Genomic DNA, 21,441 nt, shown 5'->3' with positions numbered 1-21,441 from the left:
CTCATTAGTGAAACAAAGCATAAATAATTAAGTAGAGGTGTAAGGAACAGGGCAGCTCAGATTGGGAAAGAAACATCCATGCAATCTATCAATATCAAACTTTAGATATCGATCGATACATTTATACAATCTATCAATATCAAACTTTAGATATCAATTGATACAGTCGCTGTTCCACATCCTCGATTTCAAGGTGATCAATTTTGCCGCCGTCGAAACAAAACTGTCACAAACTCCTGTAGTTGACAACTTGACATTAGAGATAGACCGATATGTTTTTTTCAGGGCCGATACCATACTGATTATTAGTAGTCAATGACGCCGATAACCGATATTTAATTTTTACTCAAAGGGAAATTATTGGCATCAAAATTTTGAAAAATACAAGCTCCAGCTCGAAAGCATGTTCATTAACAACTTTTAGGGTTCATAAAATATTGGAGTAAAAAAGAAAAACAGCAACAAACAGACAAAAAGTTCTGGGATCTTCCAGGGGCAGTAGTAGCATGTTTTCAAAATAAAAATAAAAATGTAAACAATTGTTTTCTACAGTAAATAAAGTATATATATTTTTTAAATACAGTATCTGAAATATGAAATATTTGCTTATCTTAGTTTTAATTTCAAACAAAAACGGAAGGCGCAGTTCCCAGGGTTGGCAGAATCTCTGAAAATTAAAACATAAAAAAATATAAATAGATAATTAGTTACAGTTAAAGGGATCTATTATCGGCCATATGATTGTATCAAAATGCTGAATATCGGCGAATATCCCTACTTGATAATAATGACATTCGAGCTGTGCGATATAATATAACAATATATATTGTAGTATGCCGTAAAAAACATCTTACCGTACGATATAATATTCTATCATTTATATTGTTTGAATTACCTTCCTGTGAATTATTTTCCTCTGCATTCCTTGAACTACCACATACTGTATCTTGAATGGTATTAAATTGGCCTCTGAATATTTGTTTTATTTTAGTTTCATGTTGTGGAATATATAAAATATGTATTTTATAAATAAATGGAGAAAGATTTCAGAAAATTGCCATTAATTCTATGTACTTTTAAGGAAACACATCAGGATATATAGCATTATCAGGATATAACATTGCATTTGGTGTTTTATATCATAATCATTTGCACTGTTCAAACTTCTTAAAAAGAAGACAAACTAATAAATGTTGCTCTTTGCTAAAAACTACGCACCAGTGCGTGACTTAGCGTACCATTGCAATCCTAGTAGGCACTATATTGTCACCTTTTTGGTGTCAAAACATAGTATAGTAATATTCTCCGTTATTGAAAATGTAGCAAAAAAACGATGCAAAACGGTTAAATGACATATTAGTTTATTGTTTTACCAGTAAATTGAGCCGTAAGTCAAGGTAACTGTACTCAAGTAAAAGAACAAATACCTTGAAAATCTGCTTAACGACGCTAACAAAGTATTTGGGCTTCATTACTTTGCACAGCTGACAGACAGAAATGTGGAAGTAATGACCTCGGCGTACAGACGGAGCGCTAACATAAACGAGCCTCAAGGAGCCGCGTGAAATGCCGCGGCAGCTGCGCCCGAGCAACAAAAGAATCAGTGTGTAACGGGAGTGGAGAATGAATAAAAATGTCGGTTAATATATCGTCAAAAGACGTAGCCTAAAAACCAAACGGCGGGTCGGCTAATCCGGGGTTTTACGCCGCTGTTTTACTTTTATAGCCTCCGGATTATTTGTGTTCGACGGCAGTAGATTTAACCCGTCCTAAATCACAGCGTTTATTGTTCCAGCTGTTGGCCGGGGGTAGGAAAAGGTTGGTTTTACTTTGCGTCGTCTGTCTCCTGCTGAAATGTTTTCTCAGCTGCTGCGGCCTCACTGAGCCTCCTCAGACTCGGGACAAGAAGCAGAAACTGCTGCCCCCCCCAAACCCCCCACCCGTGTTCTGTCAAGACAAGACCCCCGCTCTCACCCCGCGGGAATCCCTCACATACAGGAGTCTTATTAAAGTGCTTTTAAAGGCTTGTTGTATTGTCCGTCGAAATGCCTAAATAGCCTGACGCTCTCATGGCAAACGCTCACAAGTGACACACTTATCAGACTGAAACACTCCCATTACATCACCTTGTCACCTCCAAATAATATAATACCAAAAAGGATATGTTTTGATTGAAGAATATAGTTTTCGGTGAGGGCATTCTTTTTTTTTTTTTTTTTTTTATATAGCCCCACAGGGAAATGCAAACCGGCCAATCACAGCAAAGAAAACCTTTAAAATCCCTGTAAAGTGAAAAATAAATATGTCATGTAAATTTGACACAGCACAGAGAAGAGTGTTAACAACCCTGCCAAATTTGAATGAGGAGGCTTCAAAATTAATCTCTTCGAATGCTGTGGGCATTTCTGATGAAATGCCCTGCCCGTTCAACTGGCACCTGTCAATCAGATAGCACAAATCTCTCTTATACCTACATATTTATAAATGTTTGAACCGCAAACATATATCATCCTTAAAGCCTCGGTTGACTGAAATGTATTCCACCAGGTCTTCACAGGGTATTTCATGTCATGACAAAAGGCGCTAGCCAACAGTTAGCTCGCAAGCTAACCGGGGCACTAGCCTACAGTTAGCGCTCAAGCTAATCAGGGTTCCGCTTGGCCGATGGACGGGTAGCGTCAACTCTTTTGCATGTTGTTGTTGCATAACTGAGAGTCTTAAAAGAAACCCCGACTGTAATGACAAGTTTGCTCTATATTATTTAACACCTGAAACCTAAATACTAAATCTTAACTTTTTAACTAAACGGCTAATAGATTCGCTAATCGCTACTAACGTGATTCCTCGTGACTGATGGGAAGGCTAGCTAAGTGTTCCCATTTGTGTAGGCACGCTTTTGTTGACAACCTTCGAATAGAAGAAACCATTTGAGTATCTTCACTTCCAGACCCAAGCAGTGACAGTCACAATTCTTTACTTTGTCTTATCTGCTTAAAAAAAAACAATAAAAAAAAAACGCGCCAGGCATTATCATACCAATATGTTAAAATATTTTCGTACACCTCCCCCCGCCCCTCAAAATAAAACCCATGGCTCGTTTACGCGGAATTCAATTTACACCTTTATGGAATGCGTGACCTTCTGGTGAAAACGATGTTGCGCTTTCGTCGACATCTCGCTGGAAGTGACAGAAGAGTGCTAAAAACGCACGCATACACAAGCACACACACACGCACACGGGTCGATGATGAACGTCGTTTGTTGAAGGACACCTTGGGAAGGGCTGTGCCGTAGCGAGGCACACAGCTTTTTTTTGTTGGCAGGATAGCAAGAGAGCCGCAAGCCTCACAGAAACTGATCAGTGCGCCACTTAACTAAGGTCGTACGCTCAAAAAGAGGCCTATAAAACCTTGAAGAGGGCAGAAAACTGCGAGCATAACGTGGACGTAGCTGCGTTTAAGTAACCTGGAGGCAATCTTGGTGCCTTAAATCCTTTTGAATTTTGGTGTGTTTACATTACATGGAATGGATTTTTAGCATAAAGTAAGATTATGTTAAAAGCAAAAAAAAAAAAAAAGCACACTGTAAAAAAAAAAAATCTTAAAAAAACCCACGGTAATCTTCCAGCAGCTGGGGCGCCGGAAAAATACTGTGAAAAAACAGAAAATGACTTACTCGTAAAAAAAAAAGAAAAAAAAAAGCGGTCATTTTCTGGCAGCTGGGACGGGCGCCAGAAAATACTGAGAAATAACAGAAAATTACCTTCTCGTAGAAAACACAGTTTCCCCCCATTAAAGTACAGTTTTTAACTGTAAATGTAACAAGCTGGGAAATTACAGTTTTTTTAACTAGATGTCCTTTCAAAATAAATGTTAACAAATGAATGCTATCATCTATAGGACATTACAGATATTGTAAAAAAAAAGTTAATTCACAATTCTCAGTATATATATATATATATATATATATATATATATATATTAGGGGTTAAATATTTGTGAAATTACAATACATTTGTGAACGTATTTGAACAATCATTATATGTATTACTAATAGAGGTTTTTTTTGTAAAATAACAGAAATATTGTGTTTTTACAGTTACAGTGATTTCATGTTATTTTACATTTGACATGTAAAATCAGTTTATTTTTGTAAATTAAATGATATTTTTAAAATACAGGAAAAAAAAGTAAAATAAAAAGTAAAATTCTGTTATTTACAATTGTTTTTTTTTGGTAGCATTTCGCACCAAAGTCAGATGTCGGTTAGATTTTTGTTCAGAACACAATAGTCCAATTTTGTCATGTTCATTGTTCAATTTTATTTGTTATATTGTTCAATTCCATATTGATATGTCAGAAAAGCATTTTTCTTATTTGTGTTAGATGCCGCAGTCACCGCGCTTTGAACGACGACACCCGACACCCATCGGCCTCGCCCCATCGAACACTGACCGTGATTGATCCGGGATCGTCGTGACGCCAGGGCGGAAGACCTGGCAGCGTCTCCCTCGACCCTTCGCCGCCCGTGCTGGACCTGGTGAATTAGTCACCCTCTGACAGGTGGCGACGGAGTACAGCGGCCAGATCGGCGTTCTTGCTCACCTGCATCCATCAACGCCCACGGCTCCAACATGAGGTAACGCTCATATTCATACGTTCTCATTGTTGGCACATGCTGCACAATAGTAGCTCCTCAAGCCATTGTAACATCAGTTCATGTGATGCTGTGTGGGTGAGACAACCCACCATCACCAGAGTGTTCTCAACTCTTTTTTTTTTTTACGATGTGAACAATCTGTTTTGATCTGTGTTCGGTTCAAAAGTGCGAGTGCAGTCGTGTCGAAATGTTTTCTATTGGCTTGCTGCATTTTCTGATAGTAAAATTAAACATGGTCCACACCAAAATCTTACAAATATAACTTCAATGTCAATAGACAAATAGCTATTTTTAATTGAAAATAAGTGTAACAAATGTAAATTTTAATATTTGTTTTAGTTCAGTTTTTTTTGTCACCATTTTGAAAAAATCTAATAAAATACATTTTAAAAATACGTTTGATGTTAAAAGATATCACACATAAAAAAAAAAAATTCAACAATTTTTTTATTTTTTTTTTAATATTCACAACTTAATGTCGATTATTTTTTAAATAAAAAGTTGAATGAAAAATTGTCACTTGTCACATTTTTTATTTTATTTAAAATTATAAATTTGAATGTTGCAAGACAGTGTAGAACTGTGGTCTCAAACATATAGCCCGAGAGCAAGGACTGGTTCGTCAGGGGGTCCAATCTGGTCCATGATGAGGACAGAGCACAAACTGCAGTTTTTCACTAAAATTAACTGTTGTTGCTAATTTTGTCCGCAGGAGGGCGAACTGACAACTACGTAAGTAACATTCTGAAATGTGGCTGTTAGTCAGGATTTGCTGCAAAAAAAATTTCATTCATGTTTAAGAAAATTTTGGTTATTAATTATTTGTGCCCAAAAACAGGAAATATTTCGGCCTGTTGTTATTTGTGTCTTATTTTTCAAGATATGCCACAAATACTAATAACCTCTACCATGTAACTGATAACATCACGTCAAACTGCTTAGCATTTAAAATCAAAAGAAATGTAAACATTACAAATAATATGCCAAATGTTTTTCAACGATCGCACTAATACTAATACCTTTGATCTGTCACCAATAACACTAAACAGCATATCGAATTGCTTTTAGCTTGTTTCCTAAACACAAGGTGAAGTGCCCCCACCTCACCTCTTCCCGTTTTTCTGTGGAAAAAGTTTGAACCTCCCTGCTCGCGTGTGTATGTGCTGCATGCAAGTGGGTGTGAAACAGATCAAGTACAAAGTGAGTAACCACTCATGTTTTTTTGGTGTGTGTTTTTTTGCGTGTGTTTTTATTCATGCGCTGTGCTCCTCAGTAGCCGAGACGGCGTGGATGTTTTTGCCAGATGGCCACTCGGGAGCGTACGCTTTCACTTTCACAGTCTCGCCGCCATTTTGCCCTTAAAAGGCTCAGCGTGTGTGGGATGCCGGTGAAAATGTGAGGGGCTTCGCCACACTGCTGTCATCAGTAATGAAGCATCATAATCATCATCATCATCAGAAGAAGAAGAAGAAGCAATAACAGCACAAACAAACATGTTAAGTCGCAGCTAATATAAACATGGGATTACAGAAAAGGTCAAAATTCTCCCCCGTGTGCCGTGTGTTGGATTCATCGTTAGTAGGCTTGGTTTTGATTTGGTTCTTGTTACAGCAGGCATTTATTGCGGTTAAGCATGCCGTAAGAACTGTACAAAACACAGAGAACACCATATTACAGAGCTAAATAACACAAAATAATTCTCATAGAGAACATAAAGATATAAACAAATCAAAAAAGAACTTCCATTTTGCATATAGGCCTGTTATCATCCACTAAATAAGCCTGCTCACACGCTAACGATGATAGCATGCTAACGGACTTGCGCTAGCGAGCTAACAGTAGTACACTACTTCCAAAAGGCATCGTAAATACTAACAGAAAGAGTGCAAATGCGTGCAAATATGTTACCTAATTAGCCGCATGTACTAGAGAGGATTATATAATAGCTACAACAGCAACTCTTCAGACTGAATTTCCATCGTCTTAGAAGGAAATAATGATGTCGCAATGTGTCAATCATTAGCGTCCCCATACAACACGCACATAACGAACATTGCTTCCACGACAAAACAGACTCTTAAAACTCACAAAATTCTTACAAATGCATAAAATAAATCTTAATATTTATGATGTAATCAAACTAAACATATTTAATTTTAAAGCTGACTCTAATGGCACCTACACAGTAGTGGATTATTTCGAGCCGTGTTTGTTTATTTGCATTGTGTCATCATTGTCAGAGTCCATCAAAAAAACAACAGGCCCGACTTTTGTATCGTGCAAGGTGAGCAATGTGCATGTATTATCTTTAAAATAAGCATAATGTTCGCATCATGTTAGCATTTTGGCTAACATGCTATTATCCTGTGTTTCAGTCTGTAATTTCGTTAAAAGCCGAAGGGAAGAAGTCCGTCTTCGATGTAATGTTCTGTGTCCTCACTGTAGCGACAGCAGACTGATTAGTCTCATCGCGCTTGCTGCTCCCAGCGTCCCCCATCAGGTTGCTCTCAATCACGCGTCTATTGATATTCCCCAGCATGTCGACGACACACAGACACTGAGAATTTCCACTAAGTGTCCGACTTGGTGATGTACTGTAGAGCTGCGGCTCCTTCAAGCGTCCAGCGCCTCTCCGCAGAGACGCCGTGTCCTCCGCCTTGTTTGTCTCGCTGACAAAAACAAATCCGGGTGTCTATTTGAGGTGAGGCATTTATTACAGTGGATGGCACACCTGGCGACTATTTGGGGAATGGTTTATATGACAGTAGTTATTTGTGGCGTTGCTCCTATTACAGTGGAGGCCATTGTCCCAGGGGAAAACAAAGGAGACGTCAAGTTGACATGAAGTGGCTATTAAAGTGACTGACGCACAAAATTATTTGTGATATTTTCTGTAAGAGTGGTGGCTACTTTCGTGAGGGCTAATAAAAAATGTTTATTTGAGGTGAGGCATTTCTAAAGCCTGTAGAGTGATGGGTTTTTTTTCCCCAGTTTTTTTTTGATGGAGAAAAGGAAGTGTTTAGTTTTTTTATAAGTTGCCGACACACTTCAAATATTTGGGGTGTATTTTTAGTAAAGTGGAGGTCATTTTACTGAGGGCAATGAAAGGAGGCATCTTGAAGTGAGACATTTATTAATTAAAGTGGAAAATGCACTCTTTGACTCTTTGGGGTGAGATTTGAAGTGAAGGCACGAGGGCAAAAATGAAGGTTCGTATTTGAGGTGAGGCATTTATTTATTCAAGTGGGCAATACACCTGATGACTATTTGGAGCATGGTTCCTAATAATAGTAGAGACTGTTTTGTTCAAGACATTCTTGAATGCTCAAAATACCCGCAAAGTGCCCAAAGTAGTTAACTTTGCGGTTTTATTTTAGAGTGAAATTTTCCTGAGGAAAAAAAAGGAGGTTTCTATTTGATGTGAGACATTGTTTATTCACATGCACCTAGGCGTTTATTTAGGGCATGTTTTATTTATTTTTTATTATACAATTTCCTGAGGACATAAAAGTGTCTCGTTGAGATGAGGCATTTATTAAATTGGACACTGCAATTATTGTGTTGCATTGTCTTTATCTCATTATTGTTATTTGTTTCTTTCAACCTGTCCCATAGCCTATTTCCCTAGTTCGCATGTCTTCTATGACCTTGTCCTATCGAATTTTTGTTTAGGCTGAATGTGCATTTGGACCTGGAAGCTGCACCAGGATCAATAAAGTTGTCTGAGTCTTAATTATTGAGGGTGTGGCTTCTATTAGAGCGGATGGCACTATTTTTGTGAATACTGTTCAAATTTGCACTACTGAGAACTCCAGTGAATTAAGCAGCAGTGTGTCAACATGATAAAATACAGAAAACCTCTTGCTCATATTTTGGGGAAAGAAAAATCCCCATCCATGAAAATTAAACATCTCCTTTAACGTATCTCAGGATGCATGCAGAACTGTTTGCCTTTTTGTACTTGCACATAAAGCCACCAGTGTTTTCAAAAGCCCAACATGATAACCAAGGGCATTTTTTTTTCTTTTTTTAATCAGAGCCTATTGAACTGTGGCCAAGTTGACATCGTCAGGTCATTAGAGAGACCCTGCGTGTGGCTGGCTAAGCATTCCGAAGCTAGCCGGGCTCCTATTGTTTGGCGCCGGGCTTTACTTCATTAATGCACAGCGAATGCTCGCGGGCACGCTGGCCAATGCTAATGAGCACATTAGCTTGCTCCCAGGCCAGCCACTGTCTTTTGATCAAGTTCGTATCGGACCAAGATGCAAAGACAGATGGCCCTGGAAGACGTCGCATCCAAGGCCACTTGAACTCAAAAAGGACGCCTGATCCGATTGGTCGGTTTCCGGCTGATTAGTTTTTCGATTTTTGAGTCATATTGTCGAACAAATCAATGGCATCAATAGGACTTTTTTGTCGGCAGAGACCATTGCTCATATTTTTCAGACTTTTTGTCATCCACTTTAATTCATCATTCTTCATCTAAACGCCTCACCTCAAATAGACACACTTTTTATGCCGTTAAGAAAATGGGCTGCAGTCTAATTGAAAACACACCCCAAATTGGTGCCACCTTTTTGCCCTGTGGAAATGGCATCCACTCTAACAGTCACTTGGTAATTTGTATGCATTAATCATTAAACTCCTTACCTCAAATAGATGCTTTCATTTCTTGCCTATTGGTAAATGACCACAATAAACTAAAATATCACATCTCAAATTTTTCTTTTGTTTGTGGAAAAGCTGTTTTTAATGGTACTATAAAATACTTTTTGTCATCCACTTTAATTTTTATCTAAACGCCTCACCTCAAATAGACACACTTTTTATGCCGTTAAGAAAATGGGCTGCAGTCTAATTAAAAACACCCCAAATTGGTGCCACCTTTTTGCCCTAAGGAAATAGCATCCACTCCGACAGAGTCACTTGGTAAGTTTATATGCATTAATTATTAAACTCCTTACCTCAAATAGACGCTTTCATTTCTTGACTATGAGAAAATGGTCACACTCAACTAAAACATCACATCTCAAATTTAGCTTTAATTTGTAAAAAACAGTTTTTAATAGTACTATAAAATAAATTTCTACGGCTAAAGGTCTCCCTCTCAATAAAAAAAAAAAAAAACCTTAGAAGTGTTAGAAATGTGCCAGATAACTAATTAACTTGCAATTATGTCGTCACTGGGTAGCCACCGATCCAAATGAAGGTGCTGAAGTTCTTATAAAGTTGGCCAAGTGTGTCAATAGGCGCCATTTTATACCTGTACATAAAAAAAAAAATGCTAGGTCGCCACAAGACACTGCTACAAAGTTCTCAGTCTTTGCACGTTGTCAACAATTAGCTTGAAATATATTTAGAAACCAATCTCTGAATTCTGACTTGATCGGAGTTCGCCATCTGTACAAATGCCGGAGCCATTTGTCCAGGTTTTGCCATTAAGGCGGGCGTGGGGCCAGATTGATACGAGAGCCAAGCGCAGCTTCCATTTGCACGACAACCTTTGGCGACCTCTCCATCAGCGATTCATCAACTCGCCAGCGCGCAGGTGGCGTCCGAGGTCACGTGACCACGCCGGGTCATCTCACAATAAGGAGATGGGTGGAAACGCGAGTACTCGCTGGTCAATAAAGTGACGGAATGGAGCGGCTGTGCTCATTTGGGAAAACGATGGAAGGGAAGGGGGAAAAAAAGATCATTTGAACAGAGCTGTCAACACAAAGCACTCGAGGTTAATTAGGGAGGTTAATTAAAAAGTTTCTGTTAAAATAATGAAACAAAGGGGATCAACTTTCTGAAGGGTGTATTTTTTATTTTTTTTTGCAAGTATCTGCCAAAAAAGAACATTAAAAGTTTAACAATGGCCAACAATTTTGGTATCCGTGATTTTTCTTCATATGATTAGGATTATTATTACTGATTATTACTATTGTTATTATTAGTTTTATTCTTACCGTTTTTTTACATTATTATTATTATTATATATTTTATTTCTTAAAAAAAAAAAAAATTGGGGGGTATTTATTATAAAATCAACTTGGCCAACCCAATGAAAAATTTCTGGCTATGCTTATGGATTTAAGGGAAATTGAAATTGGTTACTGGTAAGTCAGTTTGTGAGTATATTGGGAGCAAAGAACAGGAAGCGACTGCGCCGTATGATGATGTTGTATGAGTTTGCTTTTGTAATCAATTGTAATTGTAATGTTTTCCATCTAAAATAGCATAAATATTCGCTTCTTTAATTAATTCCAAAAATATTTCTGTTTCGTCCCCCCCAAACATGCTTTACTTTATCGTCCGCCATTGCTTTGGGACTACAAACATACGTGTGACGTAATATCCGGTCAAAACGTGTTTCCGGTCTTGCCAGCGGTTATTCGCTAAACCTGTTTCCATAGCAAAAATTTGCTTCTTTTTTTTTCCCCGATACGCTTCAAAATCCACCCCCTCTAAGCGTATAAACTTTTTTGCGAATTTTGGGCCCCTTTTTCGAATTTCTAGCGTTTCCATTCAGTTTGACATTTGCATTTCTTGAAAATTTGAATAAAAATGGGTGGATGGAAACCGGAATTTTTTTTCCAACTCTCCAATTTGAAATGCAAGAAACAACCACACCTGATAAAATAAAAGCCAATCAGAGACAGAGGGTGTGACTTATGTGGCGTCATCATATATATCATGTAAATTAAAAGCAAACAATACATTTTGTAAGTAAGTAAACAGCCTGTTGGATTTCCGTCTCACAGAATGTTACGTACGTACACGACCACAACCTTCCCTGCAGTCTCTAACGCTGCCTTGCTAAATGTCAGTCAATCTGACGGCATGGACAGAATATAAGGAAAACTGTGGGCAGTTTCTATTTTTACCTCACGTTCGAACCAGCCACACTATTGATCGCAGACTCAATAGTCTCCACGCTTGTGTCGTCTCCACACAAAGGTCAAGTTTCCTTGGATACTGTAAGGTTAAACTGTAGCATTTATAGGCAATATTCCTGATTGGCCGCTGGGATTACTACAGCCTAACACACACTTGTTGTTTGGCTACGGGTTCACAAGTCATCTGCCAATTAGGACATGATTTTGCGGTTTATTTTGTGAATGACGATCCTTTAATTCTACAGATAAGTACTGTATGTCCTCCACTCCATTATATTATCTTTCAATAGAGACCACGACAGACATATTGTCATTCTTACATCATTTAATTATGTCCAATTACTCGCTGAGCCCAAGACTTTATAAATGAGGCACACATTTATCCAGCAGGGCAACGCTCTCTTAAATGAATGAATGAGTATTTTTAAAGCTGTAATTTCAGGAATTAGTGGTAGCAACGATGCCGACGAGCAATGACGAGTATACAAGAAATCTTTAATTAGCCACTTGGATGGCTGGTTGTGATTGGGCGGACAATTGTCCTCATATACCAACGAGATTCGGATTAACAGACATTATTCGGACAAATGAGAGGCCATTGGCATTTGACAGGTTACAGGTGGGCTGTTTTCGAACCATATCAGTCCTCTGCTAGCCAATTGACATTTTATGCTAGCCATACAGTTCTAATTTGATCAAAATGGTAAATGCAGTGCATTTATATAGCGCTTTATCTTGATCATATTTAGGGGTGTCAGGTGATTAAAATATTGAGTCATTATTCAACGCATACTTCAAGAGTTAACTCATGATTAATCCCAAATTTTATATCTGTTTAAAATGTACAATAAAGTATTTTTTATTATAAGTTTTCGTACTCTTGTTAACATAAGTGGGAAAAATGTTAGATATATGGCTGCATCTTTTAGTCATTGATACAGTAATTTAATACAAAACCCTGAAATTTTGTTAAAATTAAAAATGTCATCTACTGTAAAAAAACTGTGTGTGATATTGATTTGTGTTGAGGTAATTTTTCTGCCACTAGTTGGCATAATTGCATTTGTAAGACGTTGGTGACAGCTCGTTGCATTTTTCTTTTCATAATAAGCTATCTAATGTTTAACATGAAGTAACTTCTGCACATTTTTAAAATTGTATACACAACCCCAGTTTCCACAAATATATGCATTATTATTCAATTTATTACTGCTAAATTTTGACGTGGATGTCTCTGCTGCGTTGCGACTGTTATTCCCCAAGTACAGGCTTTCCAAGTAAGGGACGGTCATTAATTGCGCGGTAAAAAAAAAATTGTGGCGTTAAAGGAACTTCAAATTAACTAAAAATTAACAGTAATTTTGACACCCCTAATCATATGTTTACAAATGTATTGGAGTGTAGCCTTTTTAGTTTAAAATAACTTATTTCGTTTGGTCACATTTTGAATCCATCAACTAACCTCATTCTAGCTACCGCTAAGCTAGTTTGACATCCAAGTTTGCATCCAAGTTTGCTAACTCCCTTTCATTGGTTGCATTAGCCGATCAAATATTTATGTTGCTTGGAAATCCTTAGCTGGCCAAATATTCTCATAACTTCTTCTGGGCGTCAGCTTGAATGAACCATCGTAGCTTTTCAGGCGTGCGCATGTGAGGGCCATCCAAACAGTTTTTTCTGATGACAATGACTCGAATGGGAAAATTCTAATTCTGCGTTTGTTTTCAATTTGCTACTCAATTTGTGCACAAACCTTTAAAAAAAAGATGACAATATTATTGTTGCGTCATTTCACGTGACTCTTGCGAAGATGAATAAGTAATGGCCACGCTTTCACAAACATAGCATTCTATTTTCCATCAGTCCAACCCAAAGAAGAAAAAAAAAAAAGCCCTCTTCTAACCGCTTGTCTCTATAACCCGAGTTAAAATGATACAGCTTTATTCTTCATTGGAGATTCACCTTGTTTAGAGCAAATATCTTTTCTTTGCAGAGCCTTGCGCTGAAAGATGGCATGTCAGCCTAATAAAAGCGCCGTTTACAGGCAGATGTGCTCATATTTCTGATTCCGACTTTATTGAGCGCCAAGGAAACATTAACTTCGATATTCTTTCATCTGTCAGCCCAAACTGCTCAACCTCTAACATCCTCCCATTAAAACCTGAACTGTTGTACAGTCTGAATTTTTCTTTTTTTTCTTCACACACGCCGCTTCTTATTGAGGCTTAGCCCTGTTTTGAGGAGGGTTGTCCTGTCTCATGTCAGTAAGTCACTTGTAAAACCTCGCCTGTGTCAATGGTGAGTCTGGATTTCATTACATGATCGCCTGGAATGGAACTAGGGTTTTGCAATGAGGTGAACGATTTCAATTGGGGTAGGCAGAGTTCAGGGTGTGTAACAAAAGCAAGCTTCCGCAAAAAAAAGAAAATAAGCATTTTCACTGGTGGAGGCAGCACTTCACAAAAGCAATTATCGCCCATAGCCACCACGTTGACAAATTCACTGAGCAATCATGCAAGGGCCACCTATGCATTTTACAATTGACATTGCAGCTCTGCTTACCTTTTGGCTTTTACATGTGATGGTTTCAAACAGTGTCGTTCGGTTGTCGCTTGAAAATGGCAGATATTTGCCCAGCCTAGCTTCCAAGTCACTTTTTTTCCTACTGGCCAGAGCTCTTGTGGCATATTAGAGTATTGCTTAAAAAGAGCCATGAATAGCTGACATTTTGCAAACAGCTGACAATGAATTAGTGAACCACAAATAAGTTTAGGGTTCACTGTACTGTATTTGTATACGAGCAATAAAAAGTCAAATTTCCATGTTAAATCCCTTTTAAAACAAATCATTTTGCTGCCAATCACTAAATTACAAAGCGACCTGGCGAGCCGAAATCATGATGTTAATGGGCATCTTTTCAGTTAACGTTTGCGCTTACACATTCTGGCTAATTAATTTAGCGCTCGCCCAGATCTCAACATGAATATTAACGTCCCTTTGACTTGAAAGTCCTTGTAAGGCTCTTGTTTGTGTTGAGTCGCCGCCCCGGGTGATGATTTGCATGAGCATTAGCATTCGGCGCCGTTGTTTGGACGTTTTATAAAAGATTCACATTCAAAAGATGAGCAGCGACACCGAGTCATTTGGTCGCTTAACGAAACAGCTTTGTCGAAACCGTGTTGATCCGACGTTTAGTCGTTCTTATGAGAATAGCCTCTGTTGCCATGGTAACCCCAGTGTGTCACAATATTGGTGAACCTCGTTGGCGCAAGCAATGTGAAAGTACAGAGCTTTGTGAAGCGTTGAAAGCACATTTTTCAAAAGCTTAAACCAAAGGAGATTCCCAATTCCCTTCACCCTCCCCTCCAATAGTATTTGGACTGAAAATGGTTGTTTTTTTCTTGAGGACGTTATCAGTTTTAAGGTTTTAAATAGACACTAAAGTCGTCAATGCAGACAAAGTGACGGCCCCTCCCCCATCTGTTGTTGATTATTATTATTCTCCCAAAAGTTTTCTCTTTTAGGAATTTTTGTGTGATTTGATATACTTTCTGTAACAAGCAATACTTCCAGTACAATATCATACATTTATGATCATTCTTCAACAAATTCAAGGTAACATTAATATAATATAATTGGATGGATAGATAGAGTAATGCATCTTAAAATTGTTTGCAGCCAAGTTAGCTAAACAAGCTTACTAGCATGGCTAGCGTCAGTTGTTTATTTTCTTTTATGTTTACTAATGTAGATATAGAGCACTTTCAATGGGGGGAAAAAAAAGTTGTTTTGCCAAACATTTTGAAATAATAATAATAATAGTCGCATACAATTTTCACGTACGCACAACTTTTTCTGTGTTAGTAAAGGACACTAACGGTTACAATGCAGAGCTGGAAAGAGTCACAATCGTGACGGCCAAACATACATCTTAAAATTCGTCCTAAATGATATTACCATCCATTCATAACATTAGCATTCGCATATGTGAGAACAGTTTTAACATCCCCATGTATCAGAATACGTATTCTCCAGCATCCCCGGCAAGCCATACGCTAGGTTGCGCCTGGAATCAGCGGCTATAAAAAGTAATGATAGGCGGGTCGTGACACGCCACACGACTCGGTTATGCGCCGCCTTCCGTTTTTACAAGGCGGCGGCCCGTCATAACTCAGACGCTTTTTATGGCAGGAAGTGTGTGCGGTGGGAGCGCTCCGAGCTTTGAGTGAACTTGCGAGTAGGCCCAGTGGTTTGCATATCTGCCTCACAATTTTGAGGTTCGGGTTCTGGGCCCAAGTGCGGAGTTTGGGTTCTTGTGCTGGATTAAACTGCAAATATACCACAAACTTGGATCCCGAAAATGTTTATCATTTCGAACTTATCTTACACGATTATCCTTATAAATAAGTGGCTAACACATGATTTGATATATCATTAATACGGCCACAAGCGTTTTCAATAGAAGTCATTCAAAGGGATGTGATTGTTTTAAATGTGCGTCATCTGTTCAAAGTTGTTTATGTTTTGTTCATTTCACTTTTTTCATTTACGTACGACTCCCAGTCGATGGTGAGTCCACCAGCGCGTGCAGTGCATTAGCACTTAACAGCAGCTTGTTCCTTGAGCATCTCTGGTGACACGCTGTTATTTCGCGCTCACGTTCAAGCACGTAATAAAGGCCCGGAGCAAAAACTTGACTACGTGTGACCCGCCGCTCCTGTCAAGACTGCGACTTCATGTTGAAGGACGGCAAGTTGTTATCGCTGCTGGTTGCTACTCATCAGCTGGCAGAGTTAAGTGTCGGGTCGATGGGGTGATGTTCAAGGGCGAGCGCGGTTCTCTTTTTGCAATCCGAGGGTGGATGTGATCTAAGTAAGCATTGGTTTTTAAAGAGGGATGGAAATGGGCTACCCAATTGCTTGTATGCAAATAAGTTGGGTCTCGAGAGCAGGTGTTCTGAAAACTTTGGGTCCAGGGAGAGATTTTTCCAAGGACCCCCTCATAATCCTCACACCATTTAAATATAACTTATATGCATCCATAAATGCTTAGAAATATGGTATTCTGGTTAATATTGCGTTAGTGCGCTCTTAAAACATTTGGGTAAAAAATAACCCAACTATGGGTAAAAAACTTTGAGTCAAGAATTTTGTTTTGGTGTGTAAAACAACTCATAAATATTGGTTAGATCTTTTACTTGGGTCCAAAAAATTGAGTAATTTTGTATGAAACAACCCAGAAAGTTTGGTCAAATTGACCCATAAAGTGGATCAGTCCATTTTTGATGCATAATTGGGTTACTTTTGATCCAACTGTTTTTAGAGTGGCAAAATGGCCGCCCCCTGAGATGGATAAAAACAGCTGGATTTTGCTTCATAACTCATATTCCACAAATGTAATATTAAGAAATGTGTAATGTTTGACTTCCACTTGAATCATTTTCAGAATTGTTTTTAATGTTATGATAGCAAATTGATATTTTGAAGAGAAAAAGTTTAAATATAGGAAGTAGTAATGCGTGTATTATGTTTGTTTTAGATGCCGTGCCATTTGCCGGTGTGCGCTTTATAAAATCATATACTGTAAGAAATAAGTGCAAATTTGGCGGACCCCAAACCGCGGCTTACGGAATCCTGGAGGTCCACCCAACAAGTGGGAAATTTAACTACCAGGTAAATCTTATCTTGACATAAAAAGTCTTTTTTTCATCTGACACGTCACATATTCAAATGACTGCGGTCGAGAAAACGAACGATCCCTTTCGCTTAAGCTTTTATCACCTTGGTGAAAATATCCACTTTTAAACGTTGCATGTTTTTGATTTGAGATAAAATCATAACACTTGGAAAACGCTCACAGTTTTAACACTTCATTAACACGTGTCCGTGTAGCAATTATTGTTCCCAGGAAGTAGACGCCCCTCGCCTCCCATTAGTGCAGAAAAAGATTGGCCACATTGGAAATGATTTGCAAGGCTAGTGCTGGTTGCCATGTCTCCAAGACTTCTCCTCAATCCACGTCAAATCACAGCCTAGCGGCGCCGCCACCGTCTTTTTTCTTCTTTTTTTTTTACAACCCTGCCGGCCGCACAGGGACGCCAAATTGGACCTCAGCGGGGTACTAAATGTGCCTTCAATCTCAACAATCCTTTTAATCTCTCATCAATCCGCGTGGACGCCACTCAGAAGCCTGATCCTTTTACAGCCTGGCGAGAACATTGGAGATGGCGGCTCGGTAAATTAATGAGAAAATCCTCACCAAAAAAAAAAAAAAAAAAAAAAAGCGAAGAGGTATTTCGGGTACATCGCAGCTGAAAACGCATCTTAAAAAATGCTTCTTTCCAGCTGAACGACAATCACCAGGGCGACTAAAATGACAGGTCACAGTGCTCTTGCTTGTTCTGTTTAGCATTCAGTGGGAATCAGGGGCTCATTCAAGCAGAAAGTTTTCTTGTTAGCAAGAGGCTCTGTTTTTTGATGCTGCATGACTGCCAATCTGTTCAGGGTCAGACTGAAGCCGACGTAAAGCCTTCCCGAAAACGTGGGTCTAATGGCGAACTGGACGACGTCGGCTTTATTTGACTTTACAAACGCAGAATGATTTCGGAGAGGCAAAAAGCAAAAGCAAAACACAGACTTTGATAATTGCTCAATTGAGACTCAGCCTTACAGCATCCAAGCGTTTGAGGTGTAGCTTTCATGACAGACCAATTCCCATCATCAACAATTTTAGTGTGTGCAAAAGGCAGAGTTACCTCTTTCCAAAGAGTTCATGTTTGTTGGTGTGGACTTTGAAAGTTGAGAATCATCATCAAGTATCTTGGTGAGCCATTAAGCCAAATATAAAAACAAAACAGAACTTGATTGTTGCTAAACTTCACTTTTGAGGTGTTGGGCTCTGCGCTCAATTGTAAAAACTAGTTGGCACATCTTTTTTTTTTTTTTGCCCGTTTGCGGTTTTCTAGCCTACCAAGGGTGTTTTCCTTTAAGAGTGCGCTCTAAAAACAGTTGGGTCGAAAGTAACCTAATTATGGATAAAAAAATGGACCGATCCACTTTATGGCTTTATTGCATGTACGGTTGCACAGTTTCAAGATTCCCACCATTATCCTGGATTTAACGCACAGTGATAAATCTAAAATCCATTCCATTAGCATGAAACTAATTTAACATGAAACTGCTTCAGTGTCTTTACCACTACAGTACCAATATTAGTTGTTTTTTTTAATGACATTTTAAGATATTTTCATTTTTGCGTATTTTGGGTCACCTTAGGATACAATTTCAGAATATGACATTTTGATTATTTTCATAGCTGTCAAATGTCAAAACTGGTTCAATTTGATTGGACCAATATGTAAGCTAGTAGACATAAATGTTATGTTTACCTGAGCATGAATCGTGGAGGATTACGCAGATGAGCTCATAAGAAACCTGCATCCGATTGATGGAAACACGCGTCACGGTGACTCATCGTCACGTCAGGAAGTTAACGGGGCCTAAAGTTTGCCGCCACCTCACTTTGTGATCGAAACGCCTCCCAACCTGAATCAACCATGATGCAAAGCTTCGGAATTTGAATTGCAGCCTTTTGAATAAAGAAAAAGAGATCATGAGATGAAGATAAAACATCTGACGTGTCACGAAGCAGAAGCCGCTCTCGTGTTTTAATGATTAAGTCAGATTTCAAAATAAGAAGCGGCAGCGGTAGAAGAAGGGCAAAACCATAAAAAAAAAAAAAAGGCGGGGAGGCGGCGTAGAGCAAAGCCAAGCCAAGCCCAATTAGGGGTTTTATGGGGCGAATAATTGGAGTCGCAGCACTGAGCCTTGTCTCAAAAGCAAACCAGTTTTTTTTTCTTTCTTCTGCTTATGACAAGAACAAAAGAACACGCGCTCGCACAAGTTCACAGCAAACCTGGTAAATTATTAAAGAAAAACATCAAAACACGACAACACTCACAAAGCACAAGGCTTCAACATAAATTGTGTACACCTGCAAATAAAATCAATACCATTTACCATCTTAATAGTTTCTCTTCGGGATCCAAGGGAACATTTGTTGCAATACCCTGAAGAAATACGATCGCAAATACATTCATCATGTTAGACGTCTGTCCAATTGCGTACAGTCTGGATCAGATCCGGATTTAAACCTGCTTTCAGCCTTTATACACATGTTGAATTTTGGCCAAATTGGCTCAGATTTGACCAGATTTTTCGTCTTTATTTTAGTATTTGGCTGACATTGGAAGAAGAAAAAAGGCATCAAATGTAAACAAAAACTGATTCTGGATCAAATCAGATTTGAGTCGACACACCCAGTGATTCTTGTTCTGATTTGATCAAAATTCACACAAATACAAATACTGTATGTCGATTGCAAAACAAGGTGGAATCAATTAAAATGACCACAAAAATAAAAATCGGATCATCTTTGAGCTTTTTTTTCTCCAAAATAATTTATACAACAGTATATATAAATAAATAAATAGGTTAAAAATACATTAAATACAATTACCATAAACAAATAATAAAAAATGTATATATAACAAATACAGAAATAAATTATAAAAATATAAAATATCATAAGTAAATAAAATATACTTTAAAATTATGTGTATCATTTAGAAAAAATATATACGTTTTTCATAAGAATAAATTAAATAAAATTAATTAAATTGTGAAAATAAAGTATAATAAAACACAACAAAATAAATAAAATTAGTGCTTAAAATAAGTAATATAAATACAATTTATGGATAAAAAGTCATTTAACTAAATACAATTTGAAAAATAAAATGCAATTTTTGGATCTGGCCAAAGAGGGTCTTAAATGAAAATGGTAATATCCTTTGAAAAAATTCCTTCACTTTTTTTTTATATCATCTTACAGCTTTTTCAAAAGAAAGAAATGGTTAAAGTGTAAAATGAATAAACACTATTTTCTCAAATATATAACATGACAACATGAAAACATAACACTACATTAAATATCACGAAAATAAATATAATATATTCATATTGCCACCAATAAGAGCACGGATACCTTGAAAAGGTTTCTGGACAACAAACCAACCGCTCGATGAATGCATGCCGGTGACAAAACAACCTCCCTTGGGGGAGGTAAAAAACGCAAACACCAAGTGAAATTGGACGAGTATCTTGACTCCACGCGGTGCTGGAATGAGCTGCACAGCTGTGATGATCGCTTTCCTTCGTTTCATTTTCCTCCCACGGGACGTTTTCATTTGCTTGCTGACACGTTATTGTCGTGGATTTTTCCTTGTGGAAATTTTTCATTAGCTGTCAGCGTACGTCTTGTTCAAGGCGCAGTAGTTGTTCTTTGCCATCGTGTCAGGTGTTGCGCTTTCTTACAGAACTATAGAAGACAACAGCCCCAACATTTGTTGACAGAAGTGGGATCCAAGGATCGACTATCACGTGTGATAGGGTTCTGTAAAAAATATTAGCAACATTTTAATTCAGAAGTAGATACCAAGATCGCCTATCTGGACATCTTGGTGAGTTGAGGAAAAGTATGCCCCCGGTGTTTCTCAGTGTTTAGTTTTGGTGTCAGAAGTGGGATCCGATAACTGTCATCCAGACTTATGTAAGCTGGGGGCAGAAACAATGCTGTTAGTCCTTCAATATGTATTTTTGGCATACAGAATATATTAACCACAAGGGCAGACCATCCAGACGTCTTGGAGGCTGCCCACCTGGGGACAAAAAGGATACTCATGGGGCCGCTCCTAGTCTTTGCTAAGCTCATACAGAAAATTGTAACCATTTGGTGTCAGAAATAGGATCCGTGTATCGACCATGTAGATGTATTTGTGGGATTTTTGGAGCTGCACCGGAGATCATGCCCAAAAAATTGTATCAGAAGTGGGATTAAA

The 21,441-nt window shown here is 38.2% G+C and overlaps 1 protein-coding gene across 1 annotated transcript in view; it reads left to right on the top strand.

The window, feature by feature from the left end:
- tenm4 (teneurin transmembrane protein 4) overlaps positions 1 to 21,441 on the top strand; it is a 293,878-nt gene that overhangs the window by 66,273 nt on the left and 206,164 nt on the right. The window contains exon 2 of the mRNA XM_086079950.1: positions 4,386 to 4,638. The gene's annotated coding sequence lies outside the window, so the exon portion shown is untranslated. The remainder of the gene's footprint in view (positions 1 to 4,385; positions 4,639 to 21,441) is intronic.

Source organism: Leptonotus elevatus, chromosome 7, assembly GCF_054856555.1.
Source record: "Leptonotus elevatus isolate MCC_2025b chromosome 7, RoL_Lele_1.0, whole genome shotgun sequence".
NCBI lineage: Eukaryota > Metazoa > Chordata > Actinopteri > Syngnathiformes > Syngnathidae > Leptonotus > Leptonotus elevatus.
The sequence above is the reverse complement of the archived record's forward strand: the minus strand, read 5'-3'. Positions and strand labels throughout refer to the sequence as shown.